The sequence below is a fragment of the Scardinius erythrophthalmus genome, assembly GCF_964197995.2.
Source record: "Scardinius erythrophthalmus genome assembly, chromosome: 16".
Classification (NCBI taxonomy): Eukaryota; Metazoa; Chordata; class Actinopteri; order Cypriniformes; family Leuciscidae; genus Scardinius; species Scardinius erythrophthalmus.
This window is the reverse complement of record NC_138236.1, coordinates 33149553-33165460: the sequence shown is the minus strand read 5'-3', so window position 1 is coordinate 33165460 and position 15908 is coordinate 33149553.

The window sequence follows — 15908 nt, the reverse complement described above, 5'->3', positions numbered from 1 at the left end:
TAAATCTTAAATAAAAGAGGATTTACTCTTTTTTTTTCAGAGAAACTTTATGTTAGGACAATCATCCACAATCTCAAATAAAAAGGACTCTATATAAAACAGCTGATTAGAGAACATGGAAGTTAAAAGAAAATATTCAGTGGTTGAAAATTGCTGAACAATTATATGTAACAAATGCAAATCTGAACAAATTATAAAGAATGCATGCAATCAAATACGTGAATTACCAGAAATTACGGTAACACTTTATAATAACTGCACACTATTAATCATTAGTTAAGCATTATTAAACAGTTAATTCATCATTTATAAAGCATTACTAGACATTAATAAGCAGTTTATAAATACAGCTATGCTTTATTCTTGATTTAGAAGCTTATCTATAAAGTGTTTAATAATTGTATTTTCATACTTTATTAATGATCAACTTATCATTTCTAAATTATTATTGCATTATTTACAAAGCTGTTATTTAGGAGTTGTCAGTGGTTCATAAGATCATTTTGAAAATGTAAGTAAATGATTAATAAACTATTTAAATGTACATTCACACATCTTAAATATTTCTATGTTCTGTATCAATGTGTTGTGTTTGTTTCCTTTTTCTGTTTAGAAGATGATGATCATCATCTTGACTGGCTTGTCAGGGGTTGAAAATTACCTGGACAACACTTCATCCACGGACGTGATGTCTATGCATGGCAACTTCAAGCGGTCTTACAATGACTAGAAGCTTCAGGCTTGCAGCTCGATAAAGACTTAGGTCATGTCTTCTTCCTGATGATTCATGTGTACTGGCGATTGTCAATGCCCCTGCACCCTCTGATGCATCTACTTTGCACTCCTTACTTTGGAATTGTGTCGTGGTACAGTTTACTATGGTACACTCGCATAACACAGGTTTATTCCTGATTTTGCCACCGTTGTAGCTCCAGTGCGCGCATGCCTACAAGATCCAAATGGATTCAGCTGGTCAAAAGAGGCTGAACAAAGTTTGACCAAAGTAAAACAACTGTTAGCAAACAGCCCTGCTTTGGCATTATTTTACCCCACACAACACACACGCTTCTGTGGGGCCACTACACACATGCTTTCCGCACATATCTGTCACTGCTTCGAAGGCAAGTTGACAGGCACTGGAACACACAAACTGTGCAGATCTACACGCTTTCGGGGATTTAATCGGTACGAATGCTGTTTTATTGGACTGGCATTACTCACATCAATGTCATAGACACATATAGAAGTTTTACCTGGCACATCACGGGATAGGGTGGAAAATGTATTCAGCAATTCAGCTAGGTCATGAGACTGTTCTGCACACTGTAAAAAATGATTTTATGTCAAAGTAAATAAAACAGGAAAAATCATGTATCTTTTGCTAAGAATCATTTTGTAAAAATGAAAACTTTAGTATATTAAGTAAATCCTAATTATATACTCATTTTTTACTTGTAAATATTAGACATCCAACAGACAAGTGAAATTGACTTCTGACTCTCTGGCATATTTACATGCATTAATTAAGTACTTGAAGCAAATTAAAAAAAATCAAGTAAAATTTAGTCCTTGAAGAAAGGAATCTGCGCATGCGCGGAAAGAAGAAAACACGCGATGATTGAGGGATTTCCAATCTCCACTCCAACGGCTCTCGACAGGTAAGCAACAGTAAAAAACTGCATTATATTACGGATTTATAATGATTTCTTGATTAATTCAACGATTGTCTTGTCATCACTTCATTCTATACATTTGAAAAGTTTAGTGTTCTTAAGTTTAGAGATGTGCTCCAGAAAAAAAATCACGGAGACGGAGAGGCAGAGGCAGAAAGCACCCTGTTTATTTTCTTTCTTTTACAAAAGCACAATGTTTTATTTCGATTGAAAGTGGAAAAAGTAGACATGTAACAGTTTATTTTTTCATATTTCTTAAGTCTGTAATCTTGATAACCAAAAATGACGGAGTATTTTAAGTTTTGCTGCTATGTGGAAAAAAATCGAGCAAAACGCGCGGACGCTTTTGCCGACTCGAGGGTTAATGACGAGGTAGCTTTGTAAGACATTAGCCATATTTTTTTCTCAGTTTTAAACTTTACGTTTTACACGATTTATCAGTAATTACGCCTAAAAACCATGAATATGTCACTTAAATCATGATCTTTTTGTTTAATATTTGTTATTTTGTGTGCAATTTTTTTTTATAGATGACAAATATTGGCCACGAATTAACAATAGGCCTAAGTGAGAAGGTTCTCGTTCCCTCATCGTGCACAATATAATTCATTCCCTCATTCATTTGCTAAATCGTGCATACTATCTATTAAATGGTCCATGCTTTTACTAAATCGTGACCACGATGTAAATGACAATAATTCGTACTTCCAAATTCCTAATTCGTATCCTTGATATCTGCATGCTGTGTGTCACATGTTAGCATTAATGTGTGTAAATGACTATGAGAGTAAGGTCATGCAGGATATTTTTAATGATTTAGTATAAATGAAATGAATAATGTGAATGCAAATTAATTAACTGTTAATTTAAAAGTATTTGCTGTTTACTGATTATTGTTTTTCTCTCTCTCTTTTCTTAATTTCAGGATATTTCTCAAATGCATTCAGCCCTTTGTGCCTCCGTTGCTGTAAACCGGTTGAGAGGGACAAAGAGAGAGACCGAACACACTGAATTGTTATTATTGTCATTATAGGTTTCTGTATATGCTTATTTCTTAATAAATTACTCTTAACTGCACATTGTCACAGTATTATTTCGTCACATTATAAGAGTAACATTTAATTTAATTTAAAATAATTACCAGCACTGCATAAAACAAGTAAAATGTATTTAAAATATCAAGTGGTTTTACTTAATTATATTAATTATATCAGATTTGTGAGTAAAAATTACTCAATATAATTTAACAGGCCAAGTTATATGTACTTATTCACTTTGTGAATTTTACTCGGCTTAGTTAAGTAGATTTACTTAATTTCCATCAATGTGAAATTTACTTGAAAAACATTCGTGCAAAAACTTGCCTTATAAAAATTGAGTAAATTCTACTTATTGTTTTTCTCAGTGCAGTGAGATGCGAAAAGAAACCAGGGAGATTCTGCAGTATGGTGGAATTTTGAAGGCAGGTAGGAGAGAGAGACAAGAGAGAGAGAGCGAGAGAAGTCTCTGTCTTGCAAATCATCCTCCTCTAAAGAGTACTTCAATACTACATTCACCATAGCAGCAGTACTTGCAAAGGGAGAACTAGTCTGTTTAGCATTTACTTCAGAAGTTCTATTAACATAAGCCTTAAGCCAATTCACATGGCATACACAGCTGTCTGGTGTAGCAACAACATAGTGCGTTTCATTCAACCTTCTTTCAATCAGGTATGGACCAGCAAATTTGGCATGCAGTCGGAAACAAAACCAACACCTGATCACCGGGGTAAAAGTCTTGTTTCACAGTTTTTGCCTCGTACCGACTTTTCATTTTAGAATGGATTTCAGACAGATGGGATTTAGCAAGGTCTCATGCTTTATGCAACTTCACATGAATAGAAGTAACATCATCAACAGCTATAGCATGGCTTATTGGTGTACACACTGTGCATGGTGCATTAAAACTACTGGTGTGTATTCCAGAAAGCAGGTTACTTTCAGGGTATGTAATTAGCCATAGCAACTTACTCTCTGAACATAACCTGCTCTGGAGCTGGTTCTGTGCAGGGTTAGTTTACTTCAGACGTTTTCAGCGCATGCGTGCCCTATTGATGAGGCTCCAATAGGCGTGCATGACAGATTGCACACAATATACTGTATATATATATATATATATATATATATATATATATATATATATATATATATATATATATATATATATATATATATATATATATATATATATATATATATATAAACTTATAACTGAAATGTTATCAACATTTCTCTCACTCTGGATCTTGAATTAGTTGTTTTTTGTTGCAACTGAAGGTTGTTGCATTATGTGCAACAATTATTAGAAGGCACCTTGTGGAACAGCCATTTAAGAAGCTTTAAGATGCTTTAAAATGCTGCCGTTGTAGTTTTGGAATGGAGCCCATAGTGTAAAAGTTTCACAAAGGGTCTGTAAAACAATGAAGGATCTTACATGTGTGCATATTAAACAATGTAGAATTTACAGCTTGAATTTAAATTGACAATATCTTTTATTTTACGACAAAGGTTTGACAGGCAAAAGATTACAAATTTGGCAGAACATTGGCAAATAAAATGAGTAAAATATAAAACAAAGGTAATTCTCATTAACCAACCCATCATATTCTAAAATAACAAATCATGATGATGACAGCCATAATGGGTTTTAAACAAATAAACATGGTCACATTTCTCATCATTGGTGGAAAAGAAACAGCTGAATGTAAATCACAGTAGAGCACGTGTGTGTGTGTGTAAACGGTTTTGCAGGCCCTGCTATGAAGTTATTCGTGGCCTGTGTGTTTTGGAGGACAGGATGAATGAGCCAGACTGTCACGATGCCCACAAGGGCTGAGAGATGGTGTTATTTTCAAGACGAATGGGCATCAGAGCTTTTAGGTACACAACAGAAATCCAATGAAAGGGAACATCACATCATTTGATGAGGCATTCGGGGCGTCCCTGGGGAAATCGAGCCCCATGGCTATATGACAAATGTGTGTGAGATGCAGTGATTTTAGAGCGACGCACATCGCCTGCGGTCCTGCACTCTTCGTCCTTGAAGATGGCTTTTCTGAAGTCCACTACTTCACTTTAACTCCGCTTTAACCTCTGGTCACGTTTTGAGGTATGCAGCATTTAGGAACTGATATCATACAGCATGTGTCTATTATGTTTCCTTCAATCGCACATTATTCTGTGATGGTAAACGATGCATTATGTGAAGATTATTGCTGAATGCCAATAGGTGTATTTCTGTCAACATATCTATAGGTAATAATTTCTCCTGTTATCCCAGGCCAGCAGAACTGCGGTTGTATTTATTTTATCAGTAACATTTTACCATAATGAAAATCATTTAATCTTAGTAAATTAAACTACTAATTTACACATTAGTAAAATTAAACGTCGCATCTGTTTTAATAACATGAACTAGCAATGAACAGTTGCATTTTAACAAATGTAAACAAAGATGAATAAATAATGTAACAAATTAATTGCTCATTGTTAATTTTAGTAAATACATTAACTAGTGTTAACTAATGGAACCTTATTGACAAGTGTTACCGTTTTATCTTGAAGAAACCTCCATGTTTGAATAATGTAAGAAGTTTCAGGAGTCACACTTCTCCTGTACTCAATAAACCTTAACACTTTAAATTCTCACTCTCTTGACTTGTTTTGCAGTTCGGTCAAGTCAAGTCACCTTCATTTATATAGCGCTTTTAACAATATGAATTGTTTCAAAGCAGCTTTACAGTGATAATAGGAAGTTACAGTAACAGAGATTGTTTTGGCTTTACAGCAGCTTTAGGATAAAGTTATTGTCCAGCTAAAGTTATAGTTTTGATTGATTGATTCACTTACGATGCAAAGATCATTAGTTATTAACTTTGGGGCCGCTAACAGGACACCGTTCTAACAGTAAACCCTCAAACGCGCTCCGGCCGCCCATCCACACAAAACAGTGTCTGTGGCTCGAGAACGCAAACCTTGAAATAGATTCCAAGGTGCAAACGATTCTCAGTTATCTCTGCGCAAACCTACGCAACCTCTGTGAAAATACCGACGTTGCATCACGTGTTCAGTCCATAGGAATGTGCGTTTGAATATATATGTGCGCAGGCGTGTAGTCCTTCTTTACAAATCAACCCTCAACAAAAATACTTGTCTGGCCTTAAAAATGTATAATACAGAATTATTTATCGCGTCCGCGTAGCCACGTGGTGACTCTGTACTGATAAAACGGTCCAGTGCACTGCTGCAGCTTACAGTGTCAGTCTATTTCATTTCTGAAGCAGGTTTTCAACCATTTACCAGAGACTGACACTACATCCATTTAACTGACAGCCAGCAAATAGCCCTCCAGTCTCCATTTACTTCCACTGGGACATCAACTGAAAATAGCAGCACAGCGTCCATGCTGGATTTTCTTATGGCTGAAGTTTGAATAACTTGATAAATGCTTGTTATATGCTTGTTTACAGTAAACGAGTTTAGCCTAATTTATGTTTCTCATGAAATGCGTCTCTATAGCACGCATTGTATTTATATTGCAATTTATACGCGAAAATGAATTTTTTTTTACGTGCATATGAAACACATAAACCTCTTGGGTAGGATTAGTGGTGTGGGGTACGTGCGTATTACACGCCATGAAGAGCGTATCATATGCACGCAAAAACTGCGAATCATATGCATGTAAAATAGAATTTCCGCGTATAAATTGCACGATAAATACACATTCATGCAGAGACGCATTTCATGAGATCAGGCTGTTTTACCATACAACCTGAATCACTGCATTGATAAACGGTGCATCATGTGTCTGTGTCAGCTCTGATAGTTTGTTGATCTGTAAACCAAATACACTTTTTTTTTTTTTTTTATGAGACTAAGGGAAGTAATATGAACAATATTATATAAACAATCTATATTGTTAAAAACGCTATATAAATGAAGGTGACTTGATTTAACAATATGCTAGCCTTGGTTGGTTAATATCGAATTTATAGACTTTATGAGTGAGAGCTAGCATGATAATCCAATGCTTTTCCTCAAGGATGCAAGTAACAATCCATTCTTCCCAGGTGTTTTTTTTTCTGCATTCAACTGCATTGTACTGTTATGAATATGACAGAGCTTTAATATTTGTAGGTTTGCTCTTTAATATATAACTGCATGTGGCAATGTGCAACCATGCATACTTTAATAATAAAGTATTGTCTTTAATATCAAAAAATGACCTAAACGTACAGTCCAAACCTTCTCAAAACATTTGGAGTATACTGATGAGATTACCATTTGGCAGGCTTGTCAGGACTTCCATTATGAAGAGCATCTGCTGAAGTCTTTGCAGTGCCCCAGTGGCTCAGAAATCCAACTTTACAGTGAGCAGGTGTCAGAATTTTAAATAGATTGTCTTTTTGTTCCCCTTTCTGAGCACATTCCCTCTAATTCCAAGAAGATTCTGTCACCTCGACCTGTGTCCTGCCCCTTATTTGGAATAAACCAAACACTTTCTTTGAATGCATTTCACTGATTCAGCAGCTTTAGGGGACAGTGCTATATATACTAAAATGTTGTCATCATTCACACATGCTCATGTTGTCTGGCAGGAGAATGTATGAGCTGCTCTCTTCCATATAATGAAAGTGAATCGAGACATAAAGGACAAAAATTAAAAAAGCATGATAAAAAGGATTTACAACTCATATGCTCGAGTCAATATCATTGTGTGAGGAACAGATCAAAATTTTAATTGTAATTCAAATACTTACTTGAAAATGTTGCATGAGACCCATAGTCCCCATTAGCTTCCATAGTGAGGAAAAAAAGCCAGCTGGGTCATTCTACTATAAACGTGTCCTTTTATATTCACATGGAAGAAAGAAAGTCATAAAGATTAACATTTACATTTATGCATTTAGCAGATACTTTTATCCAAAGTGACTTACACAAGACGAACAAAAGCAGTTGGTCACAGAGCCAACAATATTTGTAATGTACTATACTAGATTATTAGGAAGCAAGATGAAGGTGAGTAAATGACAGAAAGCATGTTCAGTTTCAGACAGGAATTAACACAAACTGTTGTGAACATCTCAAATATGCATCTCAACAGATGTGTTAATGGATTCTTATTGAACCATTTTCAGTGGCAATATTTCCTACAAGGCCTGGATTGGTCCCTATGCAATTTTTTAGGAAATATCAGACAGAATGTCCAGACACTGTTCAACTGGACAATAATTCAAGAATTATTCATAATTCAGTTCTCATTCTGACTCTTGCATCTAAGATTAACATCTAAGAGGTTATAAATCTTGTTGCAATACACAAACATGTACACAAAAAAAACAGCTGGAGCGAAGAATGGTAGTGTGCTGTGGGACAAGCATTGCTGTCCACTCATTACGAGGGCTTGAATAAGCTTTTTTTCTTGTGCTTAGTGCTTCAATCATTGTCAAATAAAACCTAAATGTAAGGACTCATTTCAGACACAAGCATATGAGAGTATGTGGAATATTTCTTACTTTAATGGCAATTTGATCAAATCTGGTGCATCGATACAGCTGAGTTCTCAGAGAGGGAAATTGGATCGGTCTGTGCGAGTTATGCTGTGTGGATGACGTGCGTGATTCCATTTGCACTTACAGCATCAGGAAATACTTCCATCTATCATCGCGTAAAACAATAAAGCCTGCCAAAGCCAACATGCTGGCCCATAGATCAAATCCCGACTGTCACCAAACCTGGCAGGATCGCGTTCCACTCTCAGCAATCGTCCAAATATTTGCATTTCTACATAATCGCCCAGTTTAAAAATAAATGTGTTGTAATTGTTTTCACAGTCTCTATGTGTCCTCGGTACTGCAGGACTGCAATAAGCTTGATTTACATGACACATTTGTTGAGTTGGAATTTGAAAATCATCGATGTTACAGTCTTCTGTTTATTGGAATATTAATTGCAACACTCGTCTACAGTTGTTTTTTTTTTGTTGTTGTTTTTTTTACAATGGTGGACATGGAGCTGGTCATCATCCAGGATTTTAGTTTAGTCTTTGTGTTAAGTTATGGAATAATCCATGTGCACAAGTGAGAATGTCAGACATAAAGTGATTGTTCTGTGGAACACAAAGAGATGTTTAGCTGAATGTTGATGCTGCTTTTTTCAAAACAATAAAAGCATACAGTGACCAGGGGCTGTCAAGCCAAAAAATCACTATCAAAGTATCATTAAAAATTGTTTTATAGTAATTATTGTCTGTTTTGGAGCTTGATCACTGATCACTGTCTTCTTTATATGGAAATGAGCTGCTTGGATATTTTACAGAATAACCCATTTTTGTTCCACAGGGTTTTCAAAATCTTTAAGAGAGAACACATTCATTTTTGTTCCCATTACCTCTGTAAGTGAGCAATTGTTCTTCTTTACAATTTTGTTTGTCAACATTACAGACTCAACTTTAGGATGAAACATTTTACAATGCCCCATACAAGCATTAGATGGCAGTACTTCACAATACAGATGCCAATATGTTACTGTTCCAGCCACTAACATTATATCACTGGATGTTTCCTTCATTACTGTGAAGCTGCATTGAAACAATCTGTATACAATATAGAAATAAAGGTGACCTGAATCTCATAAGCTTATACAGTACTGTTCAAAAGTTTGGAATTGTAATATTGTAAATATTACAATTTAAAATAACGTTTTTCTATTGTAATATATTTAAATTAGGGCTGTGTAACGATTAATCGCGATTAATCACATCCAAAATAAAAGTTTGCGTTAACATAATGTGTGTGTACTGTGTATAATTACATTGTTTATATAAATACACACACATACATGTATATATTTAATAAATATCTGCTTTTATATTCTGTAGATATATTTATATATACTTTATATTATATATAAATATAAATATTTTATATGTAAAATACACATTTTTCTTAAATATATACATGCATGTGTGTATTTATATACTGTATACAAAATAATTATACACAGTACACACACATATATTATGTAAACACAAACTTTTATTTTGAATGTGATTAATCGCGATTAATTGTTGCACAGCCCTAATTTAAATATATTATTTAATTTATTCAATCGCAAATTATTTGGTGATGGTAAACGGTGCATTATGTGAAGATGCTGAAATGTGCTGAATGTCAACAAGTGCATTGCTGTCTACATATCTATAGGTAATAATTTCTCATGTTATCCCAGGCCAGCAGAACTGCGGTTGTATTTATTTCATCAGTAACACTTTACAATAATGAAAATCATTTAATCTTAGTTAAATGTAAATTTAAGATCAATTTAATGCATGCTTACTGAATAAAAATCATTACAAATAAGCAACCGATAAATCCAAGGGAATATCACTAGATGGCACAGTCCAAACCCTCTCCCAAACATTAGCTGCAAGTCTCAAGGCCATCTGCCTCTCTTCCATGCTGGGTGTCTTTCTCTCATAGTCAGCCCTGAAGCCATTATCGGCAGACTCGGCATCTGCCGGTCCCACCTGCGGTGGCGATACAGGCCTGAGCGCTCAGGTTGTGGATGGCTGATGCCAATGGCAGTGTCTCCCACCACAGGACTCATTGCTCATATGGTTGCATGGAATGGGGTGACCTTCACTGGAGCCTCTCCAAAGGGTGTGTGGTTATTGTGACTCTGGGCATCATTAAGAGAACAGGGAAGAAAAATAGACGTGGGAACGCTCAATAAATCAAACCATTACGATATTTGTGAGTTAATGCATACATTATTTTAATTATCCCTCCTGGGTTTGGTGCTTGCATATTTTAAATGGGAGGGAAATAAGGGCAGCTTTTGTGGATGTCATTTGATAAGATCAATGTGTGGTTTGTGGGCAGTTTCTTCTGGAGAGCGAGGTGTGCTTTATCAGAACCACACGTGCTTCGTTTTTTGACAGCCGTCTGCAAATTGATCATACCAACTGTAATATAGAGTATAATTACATTTAATAGTGATTAGTCATGCACAGGACGACCAATGCAATTTGATCAGCATGTTCTGCAAAATCACATTTCATGTTCATTTGTCTTAATCGTTACTGATTTCCTCACACATAATTCAATTCCAGTTCACTGTTTTAACGTTGTTACAATTCAGTGCAAGAGATGACAGAAAGACGATGAGATTCAAGCAGCCTGGAAAGTTGCTGCCAAAAATGAAATGGAGCGCTGTACTGTATGTGTCAGCTCTCTGACAGAATCCCATGTGACGCTCATTTCGCTCTCCTTGCAGGATGACGAATCAGAATCAGGCCCGTTAGGGTCTCCAGAGAGCCCAGAGCCAATCGAAATCAAATAAACAGAGATTGTATTATTTCACTGCTTTTATTGCATTGTATTTCTCTACTGAGATGAAGCCCTGAGTTTTTTGCTCTAATATCAACACAGATTTAAGGAACTGAGTTGCTGAGAGAGATTTTTCCAAAGATATTCCCAAGCAAAATCCCTTTGAACGACCACAGCATGAGCCATTTTTGGCCAGTGTTTTAAATAAACAACACCTTCTCACACAAAGGTTTGTCTTAAACTGAGAAAAGTCTCCCTTGGAGCTTCCAACAGATCGGCATTTATCACGTTAACATTTGCAGACTATCGTTTAATGAAATGTGGCTCTTAAATAGAGCTCTTGAGATTCATCACAGGCAGAAGCGAAACACAAGGTGTACAGCGATGGGCGGTGCACGGCCGTCTTTAGAACGTTAGCTTGAAGTCGTTAGCGTCCATGGTACAACTCCAGGGAAATTTGATTGATTCAGGAGGGCATTTGCCCTTCAAGTCTCTGCTATTTGCTGCAGGCTTACCCCTGGTTAGCGTTTAATCTAATGCCAACTGTCTATGGCCCAGAAAAAATGAAAATATTGCTGGTGAAAAATGAGTATTCCCTAATCATAAAAATGCTTGGCTACATTTATTGGGCCTCAGAGGATCCCATATTTGCCCTCCTAGGAAAAGTAAACAGAGCCAATTATGCCAAAGTGATTTAACAAAACCGTATATATTGCTCACTTAGTGACTTGTTGGAGGACCGGTTTCAGGTATTCAGAGTTCAAACACTTTTACTTTATGACAAATTACATCAAAGAATACAATATAAAAATGTATAGGAGTGATGATGTCATTAAGGTGAAGGTTACATATAGAGTTAAGTTAGAATGCAGTTGGAATACAGAGAATTCAGGACAGCAGATGATATTTTAAGATAAGGCACGTAAAAAGACGACAATGGGATGTCATACAGTATGTGATCTTATCACTCTCTGTAATAGTTCTTTATTCTTATTAGTCAACAACTTAAGATTTGTTCCAATTCACGTACTTACACACTATGCCATTTTTAAGTAGAGTTTTTGCAATGAATATTCCAATTAGGAAAAATTGAAAGTCCAGATGATGCACTTAAAAAACAATGGGGGAATGTTGGAAAATGTGGTAATTTTGGTAATTGGCAAAGCTGAATGGGCATGGCTAGACTCTGATCCTAAATGTCAAAATATCCTTATGAACTGCATACACTATAGTACATAGTAAAAGTGTATAGTATATAGTGCATCATTTGCGACTGTAAGCTGGAGAAACTGGAAGAACTGGTTGAGGAACGACCACTCCTCGAGAAGACAAAGGACCATTCTGGAAATTAACATTTGAACTCTCTCTTGTGAAACTAGCACCTCTCACCTAAGCAATCCTAATCTACATTTCTTCCCTTCACCCATCCCTTCTTGAATTCACCCAAAAATAGATATGGTTTAATGTGAATAATTATCATACAGTATTACACATGTTTGATATCATTTGAAATGTCTCAGTGCGACTGGTACAAAGGTCTCATTCCCAAATAAGTAAAACAAAAGTTAATAAGGTTTTTAAGAGTTTATAGATTACTGGCATACAGAGGAGGCTGTGTCTAATGGTCTCCTACTCCCAAAAGGTGTCAACTCTGAAAGTAAATTCCCATTGTTAGCAGATGTTTCCATGTGAAAGAAGTTTCTGGCTATATAATGAAATGCAACTAGAGTATCAGGGCGATTCTGTACCTCAGATCAGCCCATGATGTTGAAGGACGTCAAAGACTTCAGCATCATGTATTTCCAAATGTCGTGTTCGCATCTATTCTCTTCATTCCTGAGCATTTGATGTTTTGTATTGATTATCTTTGAATTGATTATGTAATTGACATGATATATTTACCTGACATTATAAATTGTAAACATTTGATTTGATTTGATTCTGACGGACTCATTATTTGCAGTAAATAGTTAAAAGGAATAGTCAAACATTCATTCACAATAGGGCACCTATTATGACTCTTTTCACAAGATGTAAAATAAGTCTCTGATGTCCCCAGAGTATGTATGTGAATTTTTAACTCAAAATACGCAACAGATAATTTTTTACAGCATGTTTAAATTGTAATTTTTTGGGGCTCAGAAAAAACGCGCTGTTTTAGTGTGTGCCCTTTAAATGCAAATTAACTGCTGCTGCATGGCACAGGGGGCGGATCCTCACGAGCTCGCGCCAGGACAATCTCATCTGATAATATCAGAACAGAAACTCTCAGTTGCGGTGTTCATTTCGACTCGGAGTCAGACAATAATGCCCACAGAGCCAGAGAATATATGCTGTATGGACATAGAACAGGTATAGTTTAGTTTAATTATGGTTATAACTTATTTGTCATCTGCTTTTATCCACTAATACAAGCCTGCTGTAGCAAAACCCGTCTGAATGATGACCAAAATATACTGACGAGTTCAGTAAAGTTTATTGTACATCACACAAAAGATGAGCGTTAGTTTTACTCCAGAGAATCACAGTAAGAGCTGAATAAACATAATATAAGAAGTGCGCATTAAAGTCTTATTCATAAACTCTCTCTCTCTCTCTCCCTTTCATTATCAACAGCATACACAGCGAAGTACACAAAACACTCGTTACAACTAACAGTAAACAAATATACACACCTTTTCAGTGGGTGCTAAATAAACTGGTAAACCTTATATCCGTAAAATGACTCGAAGAGCTGTCATAAAGAGCGCGCTCGCACTTTCATTTCTTCCGTGTCCAGTCACGTTAGGCCTGTTGCTCCGGAGAGTGTAAGCTTGATCACAAACAGTACAGATCCATCCTTGAGTAACAACGGGAGTAAATGAAGACTGCTATGTTCATTCTTACATCCATCAACAACGCACCTCAAATCGCTTAGGAGACATTCTTGTCTACAGCTGCTCAAGCGTCGAACAATGGCGGACTCTGTGTCCAGCTCACTCAGGGCGGGTCTGGGCTCAAACTGAAGTGTCACTCAACAGTCGTGGGAGGGGCCTGCTCAATTCTACATCACATTGCGCCGAATCTGAGAACAGCTCATTCTGGGACAGTGCTTATGATTTATTGAGATTGTAAAAAAAACACTGGGTGGATTTTTATCATTCTAGGATCGTTTTGCTCACACACTGCCAACACACATTTATGTTCAAACACCATGTAAAAGTGAATTTTGCATAATAGGTGCCCTTTAATGAAGCACAGATATCATTAAAACCTTTTCATTTATGGAGTCAGATGAAATAACGAGAAAATACATATGAGAAAATGTATTTAATTTAATCAAAAATACTTTGCCACGAGAAAAGACAGTAACACACAGAGACCTTCCCCGCTGGTCGGATGCCTACATTGGGCCGATTGAGCGCGGACTATTTTTGAAGATGCATGTTTCTTGGTGATGCACAGAAAGGTGCATAACAAGGAAAAATTCAAACTATGTCATATTGCTTTTGAAACGTTGTGTAAATCCATTTTTTTTTTTTTTTTTTTTGTATTAAGGATGTGGGACAAAAACAACCTTAGAAAATAAAAGTTAATTTACACTAACCGTTATTATACTAATTATACTAAGTGTGCTTTCACGGTATTGTCAGGCAATTAACACACATGGATCTCTTGCCCTGTGAAATATGACCTGCTGTGCCCACTCATCTGAAATGGTCTGGACTGAAGTTTTGCTGAACAGGCTTTCTGTAAAGGTTACTGTGTGACTCTCTGAGAAATGAAACTTGATATTAGTGTAATGTGTCATATTTTATCACCTCACATATGAATTAAGAGGCTAATTCCAGAAATGAAAATCTATTACACTAGTGCTTTAAATTCACTTGGAGCTCTCTACAGTTGAATGTTGAGCCCTAATAAACCGTACATGGCAAGTTACTAACTTTCCACTAATCTATTCAGGATCAGTCCACATTTTAGAAGAACATGGAGGTAAAAAAAATAAAAATAAATAACTCTATTTCATTTCAGCCATGTCCTTAACTGCCCCTCTTATCTATCTTGTGATGAATAGTTTCTGGATATCATCTTATGGAACACATAAATATTCTCCTCACAAAGACCCTCATTGGTGTGTCTTGCCTATAAAGTATGGGAAGGGTTTTGTTCTAAAGGGAAGCAGCTGCTTTGTAAATTATGGGTCTTTCTGCACAATCCATTTATATCCTCCATCTGGGAATGTTGCCAAAGTAGGAGAAGTGGGAAAGTATGGCATGAATGTGTGTGTGTGTGTGTGTGTGTGTGTGTGTGTGTGTGTGTGTGTGTGTGTGTGTGTGTGTGTGTGTGTGTGTGTGTGTGTGTGTGTGTGTATGTGTAGGCCTGTATTTTAGAGAGCGGTGGATAGGTGTGAAACATAAACACAATCATTCAGCCATGTGGGTCACAGAGGCAGTTTTGTCTGAACTGCAAGACCACCTTGACTGTGGGGAATTCACTAAGAGCTGTTTATTTGCACATTCTGTTCATGTGGTTTTAGCCCCCGATTAACAAAAATAATTGTGCAAAAATTTCTAGCAGCAATTTACTTGGCATGATTCTTTTTCTTACAGGAGGACGCAGCACACAATCTGATGGCTTTACTAGGTCTGTGTGATACAGACACCTGAATTGGTTGCGGAAAGTGCGTTTGAATGTACAAAACGCCTACAGATGGTCTTCTCTAACATGTGTAATTTAATTCAATGAATTGTTGTTGAAATGAATACAGAAAATATAGGCTACAGAAACCTTGCGGCTGTGCTTAAGCCCCACACCCCTATTGCTTTACACAGACTTATGGTTATGCAGTTCCTTGCACAATACTATGTTATGAGCTCATAACA